The sequence below is a fragment of the Oryx dammah genome, unplaced genomic scaffold, assembly GCF_014754425.2.
Source record: "Oryx dammah isolate SB20612 unplaced genomic scaffold, SCBI_Odam_1.1 HiC_scaffold_3, whole genome shotgun sequence".
NCBI classification, from domain to species: Eukaryota; Metazoa; Chordata; class Mammalia; order Artiodactyla; family Bovidae; genus Oryx; species Oryx dammah.
In genome coordinates this window covers 21,137,136-21,150,907 of record NW_024070187.1, presented here as the reverse complement: position 1 = coordinate 21,150,907, position 13,772 = coordinate 21,137,136, and positions in this window count along the sequence as shown.

The following is a 13,772-nucleotide window of genomic DNA, read 5'->3' as shown; positions in this document are numbered from 1 at the left end:
ATGAGTTTGTTAGCCATCTGTATGTCTTCTTTGGAGAAATGTCTGTTTAGGTCTTTGGCCCATTTTTTGATTGGGTCATTTATTTTTCTGGAATTGAGCTGCAGGAGCTGCTTATATATTTTTGAGATTAATTATTTGACAGCTGCTTCATTTGCTATTATTTTCTCCCATTCTGAAGGCTGTTTTTTCACCTTGCTTATAGTTTCCTTTGTTATGCAAAAGGTTTTAAGTTTAATTAGGTGTGCAATTTGTTTATTTTTGCTTTTATTTCCATTACTCTGGGAGGTGGGTCATAGAGGATCCTGCTATGATTTATGTCAGAGAGTTATATCAATTGCTTTTTTAAAAAAAAGTCAGCAAATAAAATCTTTTCTAGAAATTCTCTACTAGATTGCCCCTTTTAACTCATGACTTTTTGACCAGAACTCTGTCACATGGCAACCTGTTGTGAATCTGTGAAAATGAAAGTCTAGCTTTTGGGTTCTCTAATAGGCATCCTTGGAAAGGACAGTTGGGAAATGACTTTTGAGATGGTTGATGAACGGTGTCTGCCACAATATCTTCTCATTCCTGCTGTCCCTGGGGCTGGACACTTTAAGAACAAGATTGCTGTGAGCTTAACTACCGAAAAGTCAGCTTAACTACTGTGTACGGCTTCCTGAAGTTCTTGCAGAATCTTACTTTTGTATCACTTCTTCATTTTTGCCTTGCACATGATGTTTCCTAAAATATTTCTTACTCTATCTCTCTGCTGACAGTATGATTTAGTAGTGGTTGTTCAGGCTCTGGAGGTAGATGGCTCTGGTTTGAATCCCATCTGAGCTGCTTTCTAGCAGTTGTAATCTTGATCAGGTTATTTAACTTCTGAAAAACTTTCTATCTTCATTTGTCAACTGTGAATAATAATGGATATACCCCATAGACTTGCTATAAAAAGTTAATTGACATAACCCCATGCTAAGCATATTCTAAATGCTTGATAAATGTTGACTTATCTCTAGATCTTACCAATGATTGTAGTTACAATACTTGACATATAGAAGGAGTTCAGCTAAGAAAACCCTTATAGTTTCCTTCTTTGTGTTAAATGACACATTTTAATGCAATGGTGGGTGTGTATTATGTTTGTATGATTTTTTGGAGATGGGGTGTAGCTAGAATCTTTCATGGAAATGTCCTAACTTCCAGGATTTCTGCCTCTTTGAAAAATTTACTTAAATGAACTGTACTTGCAAAGATGAACTTTAAAAAAACCCCAAAATTGTAAAAACAAATTTCTAACATTTGGAAAACTCAGCAGTGGCCACAGGACTGGAAAATGTCAGTTTTCATTCCAATCCCGAAGAAAGACATGCCAAAGAATGTTCAAACTACCATAGAATTGCACTAATCTCACACACTAGTAAAGTAATGCTCAAAATTCTCCAAGCCAGGCTTCAACAATACATGAACTATGAACTTCTATATGTTCAAGCTGGATTTAGAAAAGGCAGAGGAACCAGAGATCAAATTGCCAACATCCACTGGATCATCGAAAAAGCAAGAGAGTTCCAGAAAAACATCTTTTTCTGCTTTATTGACTATGCCAAAGCTTTTGACTGTGTGGATCACAATAAACTGTGGAAAATTATGAGAGATGGGAATACCAGACCACCTGACCTGCCTCTTGAGAAACTTGTATGCAGGTCAAGAATCAACAGTTAGAACTGGACATGAAACAACAGACTGGTTCCAAATAGGAAAAGGAGTATGTCAAATCTGTATATTGTCACCGTGTTTATTTAACTTATATGGAGAGTACTTCATGAGAAATGCTGGACTGGAAGAAACACAAGCTGGAATCAAGATTGCCGGGAGAAATATCAATCACCTCAGATATGCAGATGACACCACCCTTATGGCAGAAAGTGAAGAGGAACTAAAGAGCCTCTTGATGAAAGTGAAAGAGGAGAGTGAAAAAGTTGGCTTAAAGCTCAACATTCAGAAAACTAAGATCATGGCATCTGGTCCTATCACTTCATGGCAAGTAGATGGGGAAACAGTGGAAACAGTGGTTTATTTTTCTGGGCTCCAAAATCACTGCAGATGGTGACTGCAGCCATGAAATTAAAAGACGCTTACTCCTTGGAAGAAAAGTTATGACCAACCTAGACAGCATATTACAAAGCAGAGACATTACTTTGTCAAGAAAGGTCCATCTAGTCCAAGCTATGGTTTTTCCTGTGGTCATATATGGATGTGAGAGTTGGACTATAAAGAAAGCTGAGTGCTGAAGAATTGATGCTTTTGAACTGTGATGTTGGAGAAGACTTATGAAAGTCCCTTGGACTACAAGGAGATCCAACCAGTTCATCCTAAAGAAAATCAGTTCTGAGAGTTCATTTGCAGGACTGATGCTGAAGCTGAAACTCCAATACTTTGGACACCTGATGCAAGGAACTGCCTCCTTTTAAAAGACCGTGATGCTGGGCAAGATTGAAGGCAGGAGGAGAAGGAGACGACAGAGGATGAGATGGTTGAATGGCATCACCGACTCAATGGACATGAGTTTGGGTAGACTCTGGGACTTGGTGATCAACAGGGAGGCCTGGCGTTCTGCAGTCCATAGGGTTGCAAAGAGTCAGACACGACTGAGTGACTGAGCTGAACTGAACATGTTTATGTTGTTTTTCATTAAAATGTCTGCTTCAGTGGAAAATGATGTGCGTGCCATTGAGAAGAGTTGGATACGACTGAGCGACTTCACTTTCACTTTTCACTTTCATGCGTTGGAGAAGGAAATGGCAACCCACTCCAGTGTTCTTGCCTGGAGAATCCCAGGGACGGGGGAGCCTGGTGGGCTGCCGTCTATGGGGTCACACAGAGTCGGATACGCGTGAAGTGACTTAGCAGCAGCAGTAAAAGAAGGGATGCACATGCCTCTGCCTCCACACTGGACCACGAGAAGTCTAGGTCCTAATTGGAGCAGCTGCATGGCTGCAGGCTCATTTTCATATTCTCTCTTCCCCACTGGAAAGTTTAATGAAAACCTCTTTGAGAAAGTATTTAAAAATAAAGAATTAATCCATTTTAAAAGAAAAAATTAATTGGTACTATTTCTCCTGACATATTACCTTCAGGGACATTAAGAGTGAGAAGAGGTTGTGGCGGATGCTATTCTCTGACGAACTCAAAAATCTTTTCCCAACTATCCTTCCCATTGCTGCCTATTAGACATTAAAAAAAAAACTGGAGAGTCATTTTCCCAGACTCACATTGTTTCACCTGACATATAATATGAAAATATTATATGAAAATGAAAGTCACTCAGTCATGTCTGACTCTTTGTGACCCCATGGACTATACAGTCCATGGAATTCTCCAGGCCAGAATACTGGAGTGGGTAGCCAGCCGTTCCCTTCTCCAAGGGATCTTCCCAACCCAGGGATCGAACCCAGGTCTCCCACATTGCAGACGATTTCTGCTGAGATGCAAGGGAAGGCCGACATATAATACTCCCCAATATTTTGTTAGTGCTTTCCCAGTTGTTTATTTTTATGGCATAGATATTGATAGAAGATAAAATGGTACCCCGAGAATATTTTTGTCAAGAACAAAACACACGATTTAAGGGGGAGAAAAATTTGGTCAAGAAATGGTTGGTAGGAAGGTGAATGTGCCTCAGAGGAGAGGAGGATGCTGATTAGAAATGTGGAGGCAATGCTGAGGCCAGCCGGTAAATTGACAATTTTACTCCTCTTCAGCTCTGGTTTCATCTTTTGATTAAGAGGTACCCACTTTATGATTTACAGAGCATTCTTTCTTGCCTTTGGTGTTTAAGTAATTGAAGTTAATCTCTTTGAAGAAGATCTCAGTTGAATTAATGTAAGATTGAAAGAATTATTAAGAGAAAATTAATAAAACATTTTAGGGTGAGTAACACAGATATTACAGTCTTAACGTCTGTAATCTGACCCAACAGACAGAATAAGCTGTAGCAAAGCAGGGAGCCAAATGTTCGGCTTCTCTCATTAAAAAACAGGATTATGCAATAGTATAGAATCTCTAAGTCTATTGTTTTAAGAAGGAATTAAGCAGAATTTGTTTATCTGCCTTATAATTATACCAGATATCCAGCCTGGAGGACTCAGCTCCTAGATGTCTCCTATAATGTGGAAGAAATATCCTTGCTTGTTATAAAAGCTTAACAAGAGATTAGAGTCTGAAAGTTGGAGGGGAGAAAAGAAAAGAGAAGAGAAGGAATGACTTTGGAAGGAAAGTAAAGCCATAGGGCTTTTGCATCCTGATTTCCTGCTTCTTGTCTCTGGTTTCCAAGGGGATGATGCAAGGCACAGACAGGGACCTTAGATAAGTGAATGGGAGGTAAAGACCAGGGCATTTTCTTCTGCTCTCCCATTTGTAGGGTGACAATTCAATTTATGGTCCAGAGCACAACCCTTTTTAGAGTGAAAGAAACCACACTGAGACATTTGGGAAAATTGAAAAAAAATTTTTTTTGGACAACTGGTATATACGGTTAATTACTCTGTACCAAGAAGGTGTGCATAGCCAACTTACTTTAGAGGATAGGGTGCCTCCTGATAGAGTGAGTGCCCTGTTGGCCTTCCTGTGTGTCATGTACCCTGAGAGGAGAGCCAGCCAGCCTGTCATCAGGAAGCTTCTGATGAGGTTAGGTGACCCCACAACAGAGACAGGTGAAAACTCTAGGTCATGAGACTGGATGAAGTAAATGGTGATCACCAAGGGTAGGTAGTCTATAAAGACACTATGAGTCAAAGAGCCTACTGTGATCCAGGGGTAGCTGGATTATCAGAGGTCATTAGACTCTAGTGATCTGAAGACAGAGGACATTGCTCCAGAAAACAGTGTCTGCATGAAAAGAGGGGTGTCCTTGCTTGCTGTGCCACAAGGACATGTAAGCCATATTCCTTTCCTTATATCCCTGGTGGTCAATTTAGGAAGGCAAACAGGGGATGGGTTGACTATATGGGGAGATTAAATATTTTTACTAACAAAAATATGAATAGACAAATTGTGTGGTCTTTTAAGTTATAGGGTAAGAGTAAATTTAAACTGGGTACAAATTTATTTGAGTTTCTGTCTTTCAGATAGATTAGTTATAAACAAAATGAAGGAGATAAATCTGCAAAATCTAAGTCATACTGAATTATGTAAGCCTCCTTGCTATATTTAAATAACTATATATTTGCTGATAGAGGCAAGATCTCCTCTCTGTATTTCTTTCCAAAAAATCTAGGTAATTTTTATCATTTTATTGAATCATTCCTTGGGTTCACTACTTGATATAAACCATCTACAGTGAGTGGACCTGAGAAACAGGCATTCTTATCTGATTTTATAGATAAGTTGGTCAAGGCTAAAGTAGAAGAACTTGATCTAGTTCATCTAGTTCACAAGTGATAGAGGTTGGATTTAGACCAAGCTAAAACATTTTCTTGGGCTCCAAAATCACTGCAGATGGTGACTGCAGCCATGAAATTAAAAGATGCTTGCTCCTTGGAAGAGAAGCTATGACAAACCTAGACAGCATATTAAAAAGCAGAGACATTACTTTGCCAACAAAGGTCCATCTAGTCAAAGCTATGGTTTTTCCAGTAGTCATGTATGGATGTGAGAGCTGGACTGTAAAGAAAGCTGAACGCTGAAGAATTGATGCTTTTGAACTGCAGAAGACTCTTGAGAGTCCCTTGGACTGTAAGGTCTTCTACCCATTTTTTGATTGAGTTGTTGGTTTGTTTGATACTAAGTTATATGAACTGTTTGTATATTTTGGAAATTAATCCCTTGTTGGTTGAATGGCTTGCAAATATATTCTCCCATTCCAAAGGTTTTTTTTCCCCCATAAATTGTTTCTTTGTTTCATTAATGTTTTCCTTTGCTCTGCAAAAGATTTTAAGTTTGATTAACTCCCATTTGTTTATTTTTGTTTTTATTTCCATTATTCTAGGGGATGATCCAAAAAATGTTGCTGTGATTTATGTCAAACAATGTTCTGCCTATGTTTTCCTCTAGGAGTTTTATAGTATCCAGTCTTACATTTAGATCTTCACTCCATTTTGAATTTATCTTTGTATATGGTGTTAGAGAATGTTCTCACTTCATTATTTTATGTGTATTGGTAGTTTTTCAGTTTTCCCAGCACCATTATTGAAGAGACTGTCTTTTCTCCATTGTGTATTATTGCCTCCTTTGTCATAGATTAATTGACCATAGGTGAGTGGGTTTACTTCTGGACTTTCTATACCGTTCCATTGACGTCTATGTGTGTCTTTATGCTACAGCATATTTTTTTTTTTTGCTTACTGTTGCTTTGTATAGTATAGAATAGTCTTCAGTAAGGAGTTGATTACTCAAGATCTATTCTTTTCTTAAGATTGGTTTGGCTATTTGGGGTCTTTTGTGTTTCGATACAAATTTTAATTTTTTTTTTTTTTGGTAATTCTGTGAAAAATGGCATTGTTTTTTCAGTGTGGTTTTAAACAATGATTTAAATTGGATTAATTACCAAATTTTCCATAGGTGAATAATACATTTTCTCACCTAGAATTGAAGTTATTTAGTGTTTTCTTCTTGGTTGTCCCATGTCTGTGTCTTTTGCATCATTGTTATCTTTAGAATTACCCATTCATTTAATAAACATTTCAGTTCTGTTCAGTTCTATCACAGCTCAGTCGTGTCTGACTCTTTGCAACCCCATGGACTGCAGCATGCCAGGCTTCCCTGTCCATTGCCAACTCCTGGAGCCTACTCAAACTCATCTCCATCGTGTCAGTGATGCCATCCAACCATTTCATCCTCTATCGTCCCCTTCTCCTCCCACCCTTAATCTTTCCCAGCATTAAGGTCTTTCCCAAGGAGGCAGTTCTTCCCATCAGGTGGCCAAAGTATTTGAGCTTCAGCTTTAGCATCAGTTTTCCCAATGAGTATTCAGGACTGATTTCCTTTAGGACTGACTGATCTGATCTCCTTGCAGTCCAAGGGACTCTCAAGAGTCTTCTCCAGCACCACAGTTCAAAAGCATCAATTCTTTGGTGCTCAACTTTCTTTATAGTCCAACTCTCATATCCATACATGACTACTAGAACAACCATAGCTTTGACTAGATGTACCTTTGTTGGTAAAGTAATGTCTCTGCTTTTTAATATGCTGTCTAGGTTGGTCATAGCTTTTCTTACAAGGAGCAAGTATCTTTTAATTTCATGGCTGCACCCCAAAATAAAGTCTGTCACTGTTTCCATTGTTTCCTCATCTATTTGCCATGAAGTGATGGGATCGGATGCCATGATCTTAGTTTTCTGAATGTTGAGTTTTAAGCCAACTTTTTCACTCTCCTCTTTCACTTTCATCAAGAGGCTCTTTAGTTCTTTTTCGCTTTCTGCCATAAGGGTGGTGTCATCTGCATATCAGAGGTGATTGATATTTCTCCTGGCAATCTTCATTCCAGCTTGTGCTTCATCCAGCCTGGCATTTTGCATGATGTACTCTACATATAAGTTAAATAAATATTAAGCACCTATTATATTCCAGGAACTGTTTTAAGTTTGCAACATATGAATAAACAAAATGATAATGATCCTTAGACCCTTGGAAATTTATTCTATTGGTGGAGATAAAATATAAACAAAATGAGGGAGGAAATTGTAAAATATGGTGGAAGACAATAATTGCAATGGACAAAAGTATAAACTTGAATACATGGAGTTGATAATGGGCACGGTTTGCTATTTTAGGGAAGATGAGAAGAATAGGTCTATTTGCAAAAAGCCTGAGGAGGTGACTGTGCACATGTCCAGAAGAAGAGAAGTTCATGTGGAGGAAAATAGGCTGTGCAAGCCCCCTGCGGTTTGTGTGCCCAGAGAAGTAAGATAATGTCACAGAGAGAATACTTGGGGGTGTTATATGAACAGCTCTCATAGGAACTTGAAAAGTCATTGCAAGACATTTGACAAGATTGCAAAGAGACTTCTAAATCATTTCATATTCCTTCTTAACATGCAGTAAGGCTATATGCACATATTTCCCTTTTCTACCAGGTGATAATTGCTTTTTCAAATTTGATAGTTGAGAACTATTAGTTCATTCAAGAACTTTTACAATTTTTTAAAAAATTTCCTTTTCCTTTTCATATTTGGGGTAGAAAACACAAAGAAGGGAAAAATAAGGGAGAGTTTTCAGTGGATTCTGTGGAATACTATGGGGTAGATAGTTCAAAGTAGGAAAATACCAAGAAAGCCTCTGAGAGAAGAAATGGATTGTGATCTTTATTTATCTGATCATTGAGTTACCCACAACAAGTATAGCTAGCACATTAAATGGAATTAGATATCAGCTCTAGAAGAAACTTTGGTGGCATATATTACTGTTTTATTTTATTAATATTTAACATATTTTAAATTTTATTAGTATTTTATAAAAATTTTAGTAGGTTAAAGACTGTATTACCAACAATAGTATAAAATATGGATCAGCCTAACAAAAAGGCAGATGTATAGCTGGTAGAGAGTTTTATAAGTTAGAAACTGATTTTTTTTGTGCCTGTAAAAAAATGAAAATCATATATAACACATTTTGATACAAAACGCAGGACTATATTGATTTACAGATGTTTTTTCTTTCAGAAACATTTTCATCTATACTTGAACAGTTAAATAGATATTTCACATGGTCTAAAGTGGTTTTGACCACCACAACATTGTTAATCAGCTATATCCCCAATGCAAAATAAAAAGGTATACACTTTGTAAAAAAGGTGGTTAATGAACTTGTGATGTTCAGAACATTTCAATTAAACAACAGATACTTAAGACAGACTTTGGAGTGTCATTGTATGGTCTACACAAGACAAATAAGATATAATCTTTACACAAGATTGTATCTTTATACAAAAGATTATATCTTTAAAGATATAATCTTTAACGATTATGAATATCTAAACTACTTGGAGACATAAGAAAAATGCACAAAATATGAAGAGATATTAACACAAGGCAATATATATATTCAGGGTGTAACTGCATAGTGTCTAACCATAATAGTAGCTTACAGATGGATGAGTTGGTTGGGTTTAGTTATAGAAAACATATGGAGAAGATTGGATTTAAGCTGAGCACTGGAAAGTAGATAGGTTTTGAAAAGACAAAGGAGAAGCAACAGAAATAGCCTAAACATGATTGAAGACATCAATTGGCATCATTGTGTTATATAGACACTTAGAGAGACTGATCTGATTTGGATGAATGACTTGTGCTTGCAGCTCGAGGGGAAATAATGTGCATAATCTGACTCTGGAGTTGAGATTATGAAGGCCTTAGGGTTTTATATGACATAAAAGGCAATAAGGAATTATTATAATAATAAAATACAATCAGTAGGGTTCAGTGTTAGCCCAGGCATAAATGTTGTTTTCTCCCTCTATTCCACCATTTCTCTGAGGAATGAGCTCTGTTTTAGGAAGCTTATGAATGTTCTAGACTATTGAAAAAGATTCGTTCACAAGGGAGAGTTTGGATGGGACTAAGTAAATTCCTAGCTATTGGAGGGTGTCATTTCTGCTGAGAGACATGCAGACAGATCACGGTCGATGGAAGGCCTGCACCAAGCAGCTACAAAGAGTACATCTAACAGTGCTCCTAACACTGGGATGGACAATAGGCTCATTTGGCCGCCTCTGTCTAACATGTTTTTGGGGGCCAGACAATGCTTAGCAGTGCCTAGATGTGATTTAAATCCTTTCCTAGAGTCCCCAGGTCTTGTCTTTGGCATCTTACTCCGAGATGATAGACATTCTACAAGTTCCTATGTCATTGAATCCTCTTTCCTCCGGAGTGCAATAATTCTCATTTAGTCTTGCCTGAGTCAGGTAGTCAGGGTAATCCTATAGTCTTTTATGAATCTTATGAGTCTATTTTTATGGCATGAACTCTGTGCTCTGCTTCTTTCTGTCTTCCTTTCTGAGTTTTGAGAGTCTCTTCTTCCTTTAATAATCTTGGTTCCTACAAAAAACAAAAAAACAAAAAAAACAACATTGGTTGTTTTGTTTTATTTTTGTTGTGAGTTCAGGACCTTATTTACAATTAAAAAAAATGAGAAGACTACAAATTGAACATTGGCAGTTTATTTAAATTTTTCTTCCTACTTCATAATTTTAATCTCTGACCGATTGGAGAATTATACATAAGGAAATAAGATATAAAGAGTAATATTTCAAGCCATTTTCTCACTATATAATAGTGATAGTAATATTTATTGACCACATCAGTTCAGTTCGTTCAGTAGTGTCCAACTCTTTGCGACCCCATGAAGTGCAGCACACTAGGCCTCCCTGTCCAACACCAACTCCTGGAGTTCACTCAAACTCACGTCCATCGAGTCAGTGATGCCGTCCAGCCATCTCATCCTCTGTCATCCCCTTCTCCTCCTGCCCCTAATCCCTCCCAGCATCAGAGTCTTTTCCAATGAGTCAACTCTTTGCATGAGGTCGCCAAAGTACTGGAGTTTCAGCTTTAGCATCAGTCCTTCCAATGAACACCCAGGACTGATCTCCTTTAGAATGGACTGGTTGGCTCTCCTTGAAGTCCAAGGGACTCTCAAGAGTCTTCTCCAATACCGCATAGCCTGTGCCAGAATCTGGGACAATACACATGGATTATCTCATCTTGATTAAATAATTAGTGATTTGATTAATCAGTATAGTATTAAATGTTATGCACTTTTATATATTTTGAGTAAAGATATAGAACTCTGAGGAGTTAAATAGTTTGACAAGCTTGTAGAGTCAATGGTCAAGAGAAGGTTCAAACCCAGAAGTCTAATCCAGAGCCTGCACTTACTTGACTGTGCTCTCAAAATATTTTCTTTATCAAGAAATTAACATAATTGCAGAATTACATTTGGAAGATTAGTTTGGCATCTGTAAAAGAACCTAGAGAGAGAGGATTATTAGTTTGAAGGTTATTTTAAGTTTTCAATATGTCAAGTGTTATAGGCATAAATTCAAGTGGAAGTCCTAGATGTTTAAACCTCATGGGCCAAGATTATGTGAGCAACATGAAGATGCATAAGAATTTAAGATTAGAAATTTTAGGAACTAACAGGAAAACTATAAAATATACTCCAGAGGTATTCCACAAAATATCTGGGACACTTGTTATAAACAAAGAATCCCGAGTCCAAGCCAGCCAGTCCATAAGAAGCAGATTCTCTAAGGGAATTTCCTTTTCTAAATGAAGATACCAGTGATTTTTCTATGATCAGAGAAATTGAAGAAGATATGAGAGAATATGCCTTTTACTTTTTTCTTGATATAAGCTATATATTGCTTAATTATAGTGGCCTTTCTTAATTCACTGGCACAATTTACTTTTTTACAATTGGTACTTAATGTGTGGAGTGGTTAACAACTTAGGCCAAGACTGTTAATGTCTTTCAGTTCAACTAAATAAATCATCCAGGTAACCTGAGGTTTTATTGCCATGGAATCATTTTCATAACAGCATGCTGTGTTGATTTTGTGCCATCAGAAACATAGCCAATTTAATATTGGCAAACAGGAAAATGAAATGTGAACTCGTGTCCCAGATACGTTTCCAAGATCCTGTTTTATTAGCCAAGTTAGCCAATTTTAAAGTAGAGTAGAGTAATCATTGATATAATTTCCTTAGCTACTTCTATGGACAGTGAATTAAAGCTCCCTATACTTGATAGGCTCAAACTTTTAAAGTTCAGCTCTAGAATTCAATTTTAATATTTGGGCTTAAACAATACATATTTGGGGTTGAAAATTCTCTTCAGTGTTTCTGATGGCCTGGAGAAATGAATGTAATAAAACAATTTGACAAATAACTTTAGAATATGCAGTCTTTTTACATACAAATTCCCTCATCAATTTCCTATAATAGTTACGAAGCATTTGGGAGTAGAGAGTTCTAGGTCAGAATTCACCAAGTGAGGTATTAAGTGTACTCATGACAGCCCTCTAAGGAGAAATCTTTTTTTTTTTTAAACACTTGTAAACAGTTGTTGTTCTTTGTTTACTTCCCAGGTACTTTTATTATTATTAAAAATCTCAGAGAGGTCTGCAGGGATGCAAGTACAAAATTCTTCCCCTAAAATAACACACATTACCCTTGAAGAAATTAAAAGACTCTTTAATTTCTTTTCTTTCTTTTAACTTTAAAAGACTCTTCCAAATTTGCTCTTTGGAAGAAAAGCTATGACAAACCTAGATAGCATAATAAAAAGCAGAGAGACATTACTTTGCATACAAAGGTCTGTATAGTCAAAATTATGGTTTTTCCAAGAATCATGTATGAATGTGAGAGCTGGACCATAAAGAAGGCTGAGCGCTGAAGAACTGATGCTTTTGAGTTGTGGTGTTGGAGAAGACTTGAGAGTCCCTTGGACTGCAAGGAGATCAAACCAGTCAATCCTAAAGGAAATCAATCCTGAATATTCATTGGAAGGACTCATACTGAAGCTGAAGCTCCAATACTTGCCACCTGATGCAAAGAACTGACTCATTGAAAAAGACCCTGATGCTGGGAAGTATTGAAGGCAGGAGGAGAAGGGGACAACAGAGGATGAGATGGCTGGATGGCATCACTGACTCAATGGACATGGGTTTGAGCAAGCTCCAGAAGATGGCGAGGGAAAGGGAAGCCTGACGTGCTGCTGTCCATGGAGTCAAAAGAGTCAGACACCACTAAGTGACTGAACAACACCCCTAAAGAGGCCCATATTATATCTACTGCAACTCTAATTTGAACCCCCTGTATTCAACTGCATGAACTTTTTGGTTGAGGAGTTCTTTGGCCTTAGTGGCATTATCTAAATTGGCCATTATTTTCTCAAAATTTCCCACTGTAGTAAGGATTTCAGTTCTTGAATCAGAGCTTGGTTTTCCCCTTCTTGAATTAAATTACATACTTATCTCTTTTTCTTGAAAGAAAAATCAAGTGGCCCAAAATGGACCCAGAATGATGTGAGAGACAGTCATGAAAACAGTATAAGTTTGCTAAGGTAGTGAGTTCATGTCCAACATGTGGCTAATAACATACTAATCTAGCTTACATAATACGAAAGATAATTACTGTTAAAATAAAAATTTCAGATAATGGATCAATCTGGTTAAATTCCAGTTTACATTTTTGAAAACCTTACATGTTATGCAGAAGTAGAAGCAGTTTATTTCATCAGTGGTTCTGCGTAAGTTTAGGAAGAACATGCTCAAATAGAGTAAAAATGTATAAACTCATGTTATACTTAATGCTGAAAATCAGAGAAGGCATAGCTATTTTTATTAAATAGAAATAAAAATTGTCTTATTTGCAAAATTTTACCTAAAGTATGGGAACTTGAGTTCTTAAGACATTGAGGAACTTTCAGTGAGAATACTCTCTTTTCTTTTTTAGCATATTGCAAGTAATAGTTTAATGACTTTATTTTCTAAGGATTTTTAGGAATATTCAATATCTAAGCACTCATTTATCTCCATCATCCTTTAAGAAGCACTCCTTAATCCTTAGAGAGACTTTTCCTTGTGTGTTCCTTCTGAGCACCTCATTGATTAATCATTTCACTTTTTATGTATTTTCTTTGTTTTCTTAGTCAAGACAGAGAAGAAATCCTCCCTATTATGTCCTTTCTGTTTACAGTATCTTCAAGTATTGATATCTTTGTTAAGATGCTCCCTTCTTTAGGGTTGAATGGCTGATGTAGGGTATGTTGTTATTTTATCTGTAAGGGCATATATT